The sequence below is a fragment of the Elgaria multicarinata genome, chromosome 3, assembly GCF_023053635.1.
Source record: "Elgaria multicarinata webbii isolate HBS135686 ecotype San Diego chromosome 3, rElgMul1.1.pri, whole genome shotgun sequence".
Classification (NCBI taxonomy): Eukaryota; Metazoa; Chordata; class Lepidosauria; order Squamata; family Anguidae; genus Elgaria; species Elgaria multicarinata.
In genome coordinates this window covers 37,537,204-37,548,574 of record NC_086173.1, presented here as the reverse complement: position 1 = coordinate 37,548,574, position 11,371 = coordinate 37,537,204, and positions in this window count along the sequence as shown.

The following is an 11,371-nucleotide window of genomic DNA, read 5'->3' as shown; positions in this document are numbered from 1 at the left end:
ACGCCCATGCATGTAAATATGATACAACTAGCGCTTTTCCTTTGCTAATTGCAGAACTGAACTAGACCCATGAGTTTGCTTTGGCTACTTGCAGTTATGTTTTTTTTTAATGGCTAGTGTCTTGTTGATATTAGGCAGTTCTTTAGTAACACAGAAATTCTTGAACTGTGGCATGAGCTGCTCTGTATGGCTCAAAACTCCACCCCCCCACCCCTGGTTGTATCAAATGCTTCTTATTTTTAAATGCACTTATGTTGATTGTTATCGCATTTCCAGTCTGCCATGAAACTAGAGTATAAACTTCTTTCTCCCAGTCATAAACACAGTGCAATTCTGCTTCTACTTTTTGAGGCAACAAAGCCCAGGATGACATAGGAGAATGAAGCATGTGACATAATGGAGTTAAACATTAACTCATAAAAAGGGGGGGATGGCTTCTAATTAGAATTATATTGAAGTTTAAGCCACAGATTTAATTAATTTCACTCAGTCGGTATTCCTTTTTTCACAAATACGTAGCAACTCAAACACGAGATAATTGCCCTTCAGATTATAAAACATTAGCCACACATTGAGAAATAAGCAATTGTAATCTTTGAATTTTAGGAACAAGCTTGCAAGGGATGTGTCTGATAGGGTTCTAGACAGAGAAGCTTGAATCTCTTCACCAAAGATGTCTCTAGCCAGACATACTACATAGTGATGCTAAGATAACATTGAATTGGTTCTAGATCTTGTCACTGTCTGCTTATCGTTTGATAGCCATTGAGAAGACTGTGGTTAGAATGGACGTCACATAACACGGCTCATAATCCTGAGAATCAAAGTGTGTGTTAGTGGGAGAGAAATAAGAGTTTAGGCAGAAAAAAATTCTTATGGTGTATAGAAGGTCCTAGAACGATTGTGGTGTTACCTATGTTTGCTCTAACTGTGGAGTCAAAGTATTGGATTTTCAGTGCAAGTGGATAATTTAGCAACACGGATCCCAATTAGCAACCCATAATTAGTCAGTAATTCAAATCCAGAATGTTTCATTGTTACCAGTTTTGCTTCTTGAGGGTCCATTTGTGGTGGGGACAAAGTTTCAGTCTAGTTTGAAATGGAAAACCCCTCATTTGTTCAGCTAGAACTGTCAGTAGCCAAATTATGGGTGGAAGGAGCCAATAAAATATTGTTCTCAAAGGCTGAAGCACTTTGGCAGACAGGTTGGCATAAATAGAAGATTTCATTTCTTGCAGAAGCATTAGATCCTCTCAGTTCAAATAGAGAAAAAGACGTTAGGTAGATAAAAGTTCTCAGAGTGAATAGATGGGACCAGATTAATTGTGGCATTTAGAAAGTAGTTTTACGCACCTCTATTTGTGAGGTAAACGTATAGATTCTATTAATGCAAACGTTTGCGGTTGTGGACTTCATATTTCTCCAATGAGTCTGAAATGCAGAACTTGCAGTTGCTTACTGGAAGAGGAAAAAAAGAGATAAGCAAGCAAGAAATATCTCTGGGATAGAGACTGTCTTATTGGACCAAACTGGGACAAACACTCAGTCTCAGACTACTCATACCATTGTGGCGTCTTTACTTCCTGTTTGCTATTTTCATGACAGTATGAAATCAGGATCCCTGTTTCTCCAGAGTTCAGCTGTTCCTGCTGCTTTAGGGCTTGTTTCTCCAGTTCTCTGTTTAGGCTGTCTAGCAAGCTGCTGTGTGGTATGATGCAACCCTTCAGAAATGCCTGTCATGGGTCTGGAACCCAGGCGTGGAGGTGATGGACTGGAGGGGAGTCTGTAGCGGACCTGGAGCCAAATATTTCAGTGCAGACAATTTTGAGCCAACCGCCAGCTTGTCTGCCAGGATTACAGCTATTCCATTACATTAAAGCAGCTAAAAATATACCACCTGATTTTTCCCCCGAAGGGACTTTTTTTACAGAAGTACTGATCACGGATAGGATGGATGTCAGTAAATGGGGAAGAAGAGTCAAATGAGACCACCAGGAACTAATTTACCTTACATAATTGCCTTTCCAATTCTAGCACTTATTGTATAAGAGATAAGCCGTGAATCTCAGTACCCGGCCCAATTCCTGCATGGAACAACTTTGGTCCTTTCATAGATTAATTCATATTCTTGAATCTTTGTCTTCCTACTTTGAAATTACTGAGTACCATGCCGGTGGGTAGGGCACTGATGAACATTTGGATGAAGATGCATAGGATGAGATGCTGTGAAAAATCTAAACTCCCCAATCAACCTCTACCCTGTAGCTAGGAAATTCAACGCTGCTCTAGCTGAGCAGAATTTTAGCACTTCCCATGGGATTAAACCCTACATTCCAAAGAAGGGAACAGTCCCTTGCCCAACGTTGCACAGAGATCAGCTCTCCCGGCCCTTTTTGAGCTACACTGCCCCCTCTTTCTCTAGCACTTATAGACTGAAGCGCTTCACCCTTTTTCAAAGCACTCATCAAACATGCCTTCTCAGCTTGTTGAACATATGCTAAATTTCATCACTGTATTTGGTGCAAATGAATCTGAGAGCATAGATGTACACAAGGTAACAGTTCTGCAAATGGAAGCCTATGAGTAGTTTTAAGATGGGGATCCCTGAGCCTTCACTGGCTTGCAGTCACCTTGATTCTTTAAGGTTATTTGAAGACTCCGTGGTCTTTAAATTTCCCATCTGTTGTATTTGTTACCTGTATTTCCTTTTCCTGCCATTTGCATTTTTTGTACATTGTTGGGCTCATAAAAAGATTCAAAGCCACAACAACAACCAATTTCTAAACAGAGTTTCCTTTATAGTGCATCACCAAGCTCCACAAAACTAGAATAGTAGGTGTGTGAAGGACACATGCCAGTTTCATATTAATATTCCTAGCAGTAAAAGCTGGGCAAGGAAAGGGTCTGTATATTCCCTAGAATTACTGGTCTCAGTATTTTTATTAGTGGGGAATCTGAACAGTTGCTACATACTAACGTAGAACAATGACACTCTCTTACTCTCTAGTTCTTGCCGGCTTATTAAAAGAAATTTCTCATTGTTGTGATTGATCAGAATAGATACCTCAAAGTCTGCAGATGATCTTGTATTTGAAGAGGTGTGACCTGAACCTTCAATCCAATAGAAAGTCATAGTTTAGCTGTCACGTTTAATTCTTCTGATGGTTCTCCTCCTCTGGTTTCAATTACTTTGGAGTTCTATGCTAGTTGTACTGAAGAAAGTACTTGTTTACCAGTACTGCAGTCCAATATAGTTCTCCCCACTTTATGCTTTTAGTTTTTGTTTTGAAAGGCATTAGCCTCCTAGGATCTCTCTTTAGATTGGGAAAGAGAACAGAATCAGGTGGCTGAAAGAGAAAACATGGGACAAGATTCCTTGACTGGTGCCACTGATTTATGTGAACTTCAAGGGATGCCACTTCCTCTCTGTGGAAAAGCAGGATACATTTAGTATGTGTAGCATAATTTATGAGTTAATTAGCTATAGTCACAGATTGGTGACACAGAGAAGGACATTTACTCTTCATAGCTGATGAGCCAAACACATAATCATGCACAGTCGCTTTTTCTTCTAGTTCAGTCCTTAATACAAATAATATTTTCATTTTCTGCTTTTAACATTGGTTGAATATAGCTGTTCATCTTACAGGAAAAATATTTTCCCCTCATCCACTAGCCAGTACTTAGATATATAAGTAGAATAGGATCCCCTCTACTCCACTATCTTGGCAAAATGACAATTTCACACCTCAAACACTATTGATGGACCAATTTTGTACTTTCCCTAACAAATTCAATAGAAGAACTGTACACGCACCTTGCTTAGTCTAGAAAATCTGATGTACAAATGCAGGGGCTATTAAAACCAAAGTCTTTATCCACCCAGGCAACATGCTGTACTCTGTTTTCTCTAGAACAGTGCAAACACAACTCTCACAAAGTGTTGTCTCTTCTGATACTCTACACACATGTTATATAACACAAACTTTGGCTATGATAAAGAATTAGGTCTCCTGAGAAACTCAGCTTTAATTTTTGTCCAAAGAAAGCAACTCTCTAGACTTCATGTTTGCTGACTAAAGTCTAAGTATGCAGACAGTATCTGCTGAAGCTCAGAAATCAAAGGCGGTCTCTATGCCATACACACCACCCTGTTGCAATTCACGTCTCCTCTTTGCTTCTGGAAATATAAAAGGAGTGAAGCATGAGCCTAGATACAGTTGTGGGGGCACTTCATGGATTTTATGTCATGCATGAACTTCATTGTGCTCTATTATTGTTTTAGAAGGATTTGTGTTAGAAGCTAAAAAGAGGGAAGGGTATATGAACAATCTGAGGTGAGCAATGCCCAACTACCAGACCATTGTAGTAGGCACTATAAAGCACTATTCTGCAAAAACAGAATAGAAGGATAGTGTTGTAAGTAATTTGTTTTACAAACTAGTAGGCAGAGTGGAGTTTTGCTTCTGCAATTGAAGTCCCCTAGAATGCTTGAACTGAAAAATGAATCTGACAATTTTCAAGTTATATAGATGATGTGTGTATACCAACCTGTAACAGGAAAATCATGAATCAATGACTCTGACATCTGCTTGAGAGCATTCCTTCTTATTGTGGTATCTTTCTTCACTGATCAATCTAATATCTAACAGGTAACTGTTTTGCAGAATCTCCATTCAACATGATAAAGAGCCATCTTATTAATATGTTCCACAAAAATACTTCTTCCAAAAAAAACCCAACGTTCTAAATCGGCTGACATCAGTTAGGTATTTGTTGTTTTGTGGTTATTGTTATCAGCTATTTAACTTTTAGCCTGCTTTAAGATGGAGATGTTCTTAGATGACCTGCTATGGCACAAAGCCACATACTTTGCAATACACAACCCTTCACTGCTGGAGACACAGAGGGGGGAAGTGCATTACGAAGCTATTTTTCATTAAGTATAAATTCCTCTTGGCGGCTTTGCTTAGTTGCAGGGGGTGGGGAATTATATACACGTCACTGTATGAAAACTGAGATGGTTATGATAGAATTGGATCCCTAGGAGTTGGACTGCTTCCAGTGGGACATCTCCAAATTGCTATTTTTGAATGCAGTCTAGCGCTCCAAGAAATAGTTTAGCACTGTGTCTTGTTGATATAGACAGTAGGGGAAAGAGATTATGTTTTTGAATGTATAACAGCAGATATTCTAAATTATCTGAAAGAGATTAAATATAGGCATAACTCACAGAGCACATAACTATTTTGTGGAACCTATTGTCTTGCAGTGCTGAGATTACAAGTAGCTCATTAAATGCCAAAGTACCCCAGTACATTGCAGAGTCTACAGTAAGAAAGGACCATTGAAGTAACAATTGATAGCAAAAGATGTGAAGGAAATTCCCTCTAGTTATTATTGTATCAGGCCCAGTTCATTGTGTTTTGACATGTAGTCACTGAACAGATTTATAGTGATGGAGAATCCATTCTCCTTGAATCTTGCATGTAAAGACAGAAGTCCCATTAGAGCAAATAAAATTTGCCCTTTTGTTCACCCATTAGCATCACTTCCTACAGTCTGTTTCATAATAGTCCCCTACTGGTCCAAGTGTCTGAAGGCATTAGGGATACTTTTGAAAGATATGCAACCTGATCCTATGAATGCTTACTCAGAAGTAAGTGTTGCTGTGTTCAGTGGCACTTACTCCTATGTATGACTGCATAGGATTGCAGCCTTAGTAAGCAATGATGAGTCCATTCTAATATACAAACATATCTCTGTGCACGAAGGTCCCTAAGTTCTTCCCTATTAAGCTCTGATGTGGTCCATCCGTTAAGATACACCAAACAGATGGGCAGGACTCACCTGAAACATGGATGCTTTCTTTCTGGGATTTGGGTGGTTTGATTTCCCCCTCCTTCTACTGCCCAATGGTGCTAAACTAGAAAGATAAGATCCGAATCACCGGCTACTAATGGTTCCTTCCAATGGGATGTTATTTTGCTTTGGGTAATTTGACTCACAAAAGGCAGACAGGCATGGTTATTTTTGGGGATGTATGCTTGTAAATATCAGTCCTACAAGTGTATTATTTACTTTTTGTTTGTTATCGTCCATAAATGTCATAGAGGGGTGTGTGCTTGTATGTATGCGTGGAGGCATGTGCCTGTGTGTGTGAAATGAAGAAATGAGTTTGAGGGTGACGATGCCACGGGCTAAGAAGTTTTTATTTTAATCACATGACCAAAAGGCCATTCACTGGTTAAGATTGTTTTTGTTTGTTTGTTTTGATCACATGACCAAACACAGCACTTGAACATCAAAATAAAAATTAAAAATATTAAAAAAAATAAAATATATAAAAAAATAAGAGTTCAGAGCTTTTCACTCCAATCCTGCACCTGGGACATGTATAGCTATCATTTCAACCTTTCCAGATGGAAACCCATTGGCTGTCTTAAAGACAAGAGGCTGTCAATGAGGGACCCCGGGTTTCCAATGGGGAAAGTTAATGCCACTACAGCAGGTATTGTGCCATATAGTAATGTTAGTTTCCAAAAAGGTGCAAGTTGGTTTTAGGTCCATGGCTGGTGTTAAACAACAGGGACTTCTGTTGTACTTGGTCAGTGTGTCCATTCACACCTTCTCCACCATTACCCTAAGCTGCTGCCTTTCTCTACAACATGGATGCTGGTTCACTTTGGAAGCAAGAGGCAGTCCCACCAGGACATTTCGGGAAGCCTCAGAGACTTTGCAGGAGTGAAGCAAAGCGCCTGGACTTAAAAATGCTGAATGTTCACTGTAAAAATTTTCTGTACTGAGAGACTGCTTTGGGCTAAGGTACCATTTGCACTATGGAAGGTTAAAGAAAATTTAAAGAGACTAGGGTGGAGTTTCCTTTTGTGATACATCCTAGAGCTCAAGAAGAGATACTTTTATGTCTGTGCTTTCTCTTTTTGTAATGGCTGTATGTAAGAATTAGTATGTATGAATCTTGGTGTAGTTCCCTTCCTGCTGAAGGCAATTCACTATGTAGTTCTGTATTCCCAGCAATCACATGCTGTTGTATCTGACTTCCAAGCCACAAGTGTCTTGTTACTGCCATACCACTGAACACAACTCTAACAGGGCATAACCCAATAGTTAATTTCTCCATGAAATATCTACTGGGTATTTATGTACATCTTCATGTGGTTACATCTTTTTGTGGATTCTAAATAGTTATAGAATTAGCCAATCAATGTCCAGCTAGGCTTAGCTTCCCCTGAGTTGTCAAGGATGAGGGAGAAGAATCTATGTCTTAAATAATTAGTTTGGGAGAAGAGGTGAAAGCTGGACTTTTAGCACAATTACAGATTGTTCCTAATTTATTAGGAAACAAATTTATTAGGAAACTAAGAAAGGCATATATTTTTTGCAGTGAGTCAAGAATATTTCAGAGGAGAATGGATCATCTAATACCTAGGACACCTGAACTCTTCTGCAAGCTTCATCATCAACCTTGGTGTAATTTTGAGTCAAATTAGTGTTACCTCTTTGCATCTTCTATGGAAGAGGGATGAGGCTTCTTTTACACTAAAGTTGTGTTTTAAGTTGTATATTTAAAGCTTTATAGAATCCACAGATGAAGAAATGCTAAAGGCATAGAAATGATTAAATTATTCACTACCAATTTATAAAAACAACAGTCCAGTTAATGAGCCTTTTTACATGAAGCATTTACTGTGCATTCAAGATTTCTCACATTAGTTTGTGGGTGTTTTACATGATGCCATCATCCTCCAGGGCTTCTCCCTCTCTTTGGAACCATTTTAGTGTCTCCCCCCCTTAATGAGGAATGTCTGGTATACCTGTGAATGGCAGCATGAAAACCTCATGCAGTTGTGCAATTCTGCCATACCACAGCACCACCTAGTGGTTGTGTAATGGAACGTATAGAAAGGCCGAGAATGAAAACCCTCAAGGGGAAAAAATGTGTAAAGGAGCTGATCTTAATTCCAGAAACAGGAGTCTTTGCAAAGAAGTGGTTTAAAAGCCTCATGCAGAAAAGCCCAGTGTTTTTGCTGGCTTTCTGTTGACTTCAAATATTTCCCCATTCTGCATTATATCGTATTTTGACATTGCTGAAGTAAATTTCTTAAATGGCATCATTGCCATTTATCGAGTTAACACAGCTCTGGTCTTTTTCACTTAACAGCTTTGGAGTTGGAAAAGAACAATGTGACAAATATTTTACCACAAAAAATAGTTTCCTTACCCAGTTGGAAAAGTTTCTAACTATTCACTTTGCCAAAAACTCAACAAATTCACATATTTCAGGCAGGTGTCCACTTTCTCCTGCCACACAGGGTTTACTGACTGAAATTACAAGAATTAAATTGAGGTGGCACTCATTTATGAGGTGAAGTCAGAACAATTTGGGATTGAAACAGCTGTTCTTTCATATACGTATTAGAAAAGGAAAAAATAGAGGGAAAAACAAAAATAAGGACTGCCTTGACTATTTCTCTTCTGTGTTGTATAAACTAAATTTGTTCTGTAACTGGCTTTAGTCTGTCAAGTATATCATAACCATTGCTTCTGTTCCAATTTCTCTGTCCTTTTTTAGATTTTTTTGTACAATAAATATATATATAGCAAAAAGCATTTTCTTCTTTGAATGCACTGACGTTCTAAATCTTAAGTCTACAACTGATGAATCCGTGTGTTGTATCCAATGTTAGTCCTACTTAGAGTTCACCCATTGGGGAAAACAAAACAAAACAGGACAGAAGTTAAACTAACCCTGGAGACAACCCACCCTGGATCTGATTTTTCAGTGCAACCATTCAATTCAACTTCAGATAGTGTTACTTTAGGATATCTACATATATAATCAGTGGCTGTATTTGGAAGAAGGGTTAGCAATTAGAATATAAATTATATGCACAAGTGGTGGGTGCAGGGATGGAACTGGATGCTCCGACTCCCAGAATTATCGGTGACTGTGCAATCATACTTCCCCTGGAGAGTTGGTCTTATGACAGAATCAGCCATATATACTATAATAGAGGGATATACCTTATTTCAGATCTTTCATAATTGCAGTGTAATTCTAGGAATGTTATATCTATCACACCTTTCCATTGTCACTTCTCCCCATTCTGTTTTTAAGAATCTGACTCAGAACCAAAGTATCTTGGCTCTCAATTCCTCTCCTTAACTCTCCAACCATAACTTATTGGGCTCTGTACCACTTGTACTGCTGGAGCAATCTGATAAACTAGAGTATGCTATGGTCAGACTAAGGACAGAACTCTATTTGTGTGTTGTTTTTTTTTAAAAAGCCAACAACAACAAAGAGCACATGAATCAGACTGCATGACCTCTCTTGTTTCCTATCCTCTTGAGGACTCTTGAACAGTTGAAAAGCTACTCTTGGACTAGAGCTGAAAATATTCCCTAATGCCTCTCATTCCCCCCCCCCTCTCTGATACTAAGTCAGCAAGCCACACTATTGGAAAATCTTCCAAAGCAGCCTTCAGCAAAGGATTCTTCCTATTTCATTTTCACAGATTAAAGCTGCAATCCTAAACACACTTAGCATGTAGTAAGCTCCGCTGAATACAATGGGATGTACTTCCAAGGAAACGTGCACAGGATTTCACTGTAAGAGAGTAAGAGCTACAGTCGTGTGAAAAAAGAAAGTACACCCTCTTGGAATTGTATGATTTTACATATCAGGACGTAATAACAATCATCTGCTCCTTAGCAGGTCTAAAAATTAGGTAAATACAACCTCAGATGAACAACAACACATGACATATTACACCGTGTCATGATTTATTTAACAGAAATAAAGCCAAAATGGAGAAGCCATGTGTGAAAAAGTAAGTACACTCTTACTGCTTCCATAGGAATTAAGATGCTAAGTAGCAGGTGCTGCTAATCAAATGTTCATGATTAATTGATCATCAGCAAGTGTGACCACCTCTATAAAAATTGAAGTTTTTTCAGTTTGCTGGTCTGGAGCATCCAGGTGTGTGTTAACACAATGCCAAGGAGGAAAGACATCAGCAATGATCTTAGAGAAGCAATTGCTGCTGCCCATCAATCTGGGAAGGGTTATAAGGCCATTTCCAAACAATTTAAAGTCCATCGTTCTACAGTGAGAAAGATGATTCAAAAGTGGAAAACATTCAAGACTGTTGCCAATCTTCCTAGGAGAGGATATTCCAGCAAAATCACCCCAAGGTCAGACCGTGCAATGCTCAGAGAAATTGCAAAAACCCCAAGAGTTACAGACTCTACAGGCCTCAGTAAGCACGTTAAATGTTAAAGTTCATGACAGTACAGTTAGAAAAAGACTGAACAAGTATGGTTTGTTTGGAAGGGTTGCCAGGAGAAAGCCTCTAATCTCTAAAAAGAACGTGGCAGCACAGCTTAGGTTTGCAAAGTTGCATCTGAACAAATCACAAGACTTCTGGAACGATGTCCTTTGGACAGACAAGACCAAAGTGGAGAAGTTTGGCCATAATGCACAGCGCCACATTTGGCGAAAACCAAACACAGCATATTTATTTATTTATTTATTTATTTATTTATTACATTTCTATACCGCCCAATAGCCGGAGCTCTCTCATATCAGCACAAACACCTCATACCAACTGTCAAGCACGGTGGTGGAGGGATGATGACTTGGGCTTTTTTTGCAGCCACAGGACCTGGGAACCTTGCAGTCATTGAGTCGACCATGAACTACTCTGTATACCAAAGTATTCTAGAGTCAAATGTGAGGCCATCTGTCCGACAGCTAAAGCTTGGCCGAAATTGGGTCATGCAACAGGACAATGATCCCAAGCACACCAGCAAATCTACAACAGAATGGCTGAAAAAGAAAAGAATCAAGGTGTTGCAATGGCCCAGTCAAAGTCCAGGCCTCAACCCGATTGAAATGCTGTGGCGGAACCTTAAGAGAGCTGTGCATAAGCAAATGCCCTCAAACCTCAATGAACTGAAGCAACGTTGTAAAGAAGAGTGGGCCAAAATTCCTCCACAACGGATGTGAGAGACTGATAAAGTCATACAGAAAACGATTACTTCAAGTTATTGCTGCTAAAGGTGGTTCTACAAGCTATTGAATCATAAGGTGTACTTACTTTTTCATACATGGCTTCTCCATTTTGGCTTTATTTCTGTTAAATAAATCATGACACAGTGTAATATGTCATGTGTTGTTCTTCATCTGAGGTTGTATTTACCTAATTTTTAGACCTGCTAAGGAACAGATGATCGTTATTATGTCCTGATATGTAAAATCATACAATTCCAAGAGGGTGTACGTCCTTTTTCACACAACTGTACATCACACCCACTTTTTATTGCACCTTTGTCCTGCCTTGTTTAC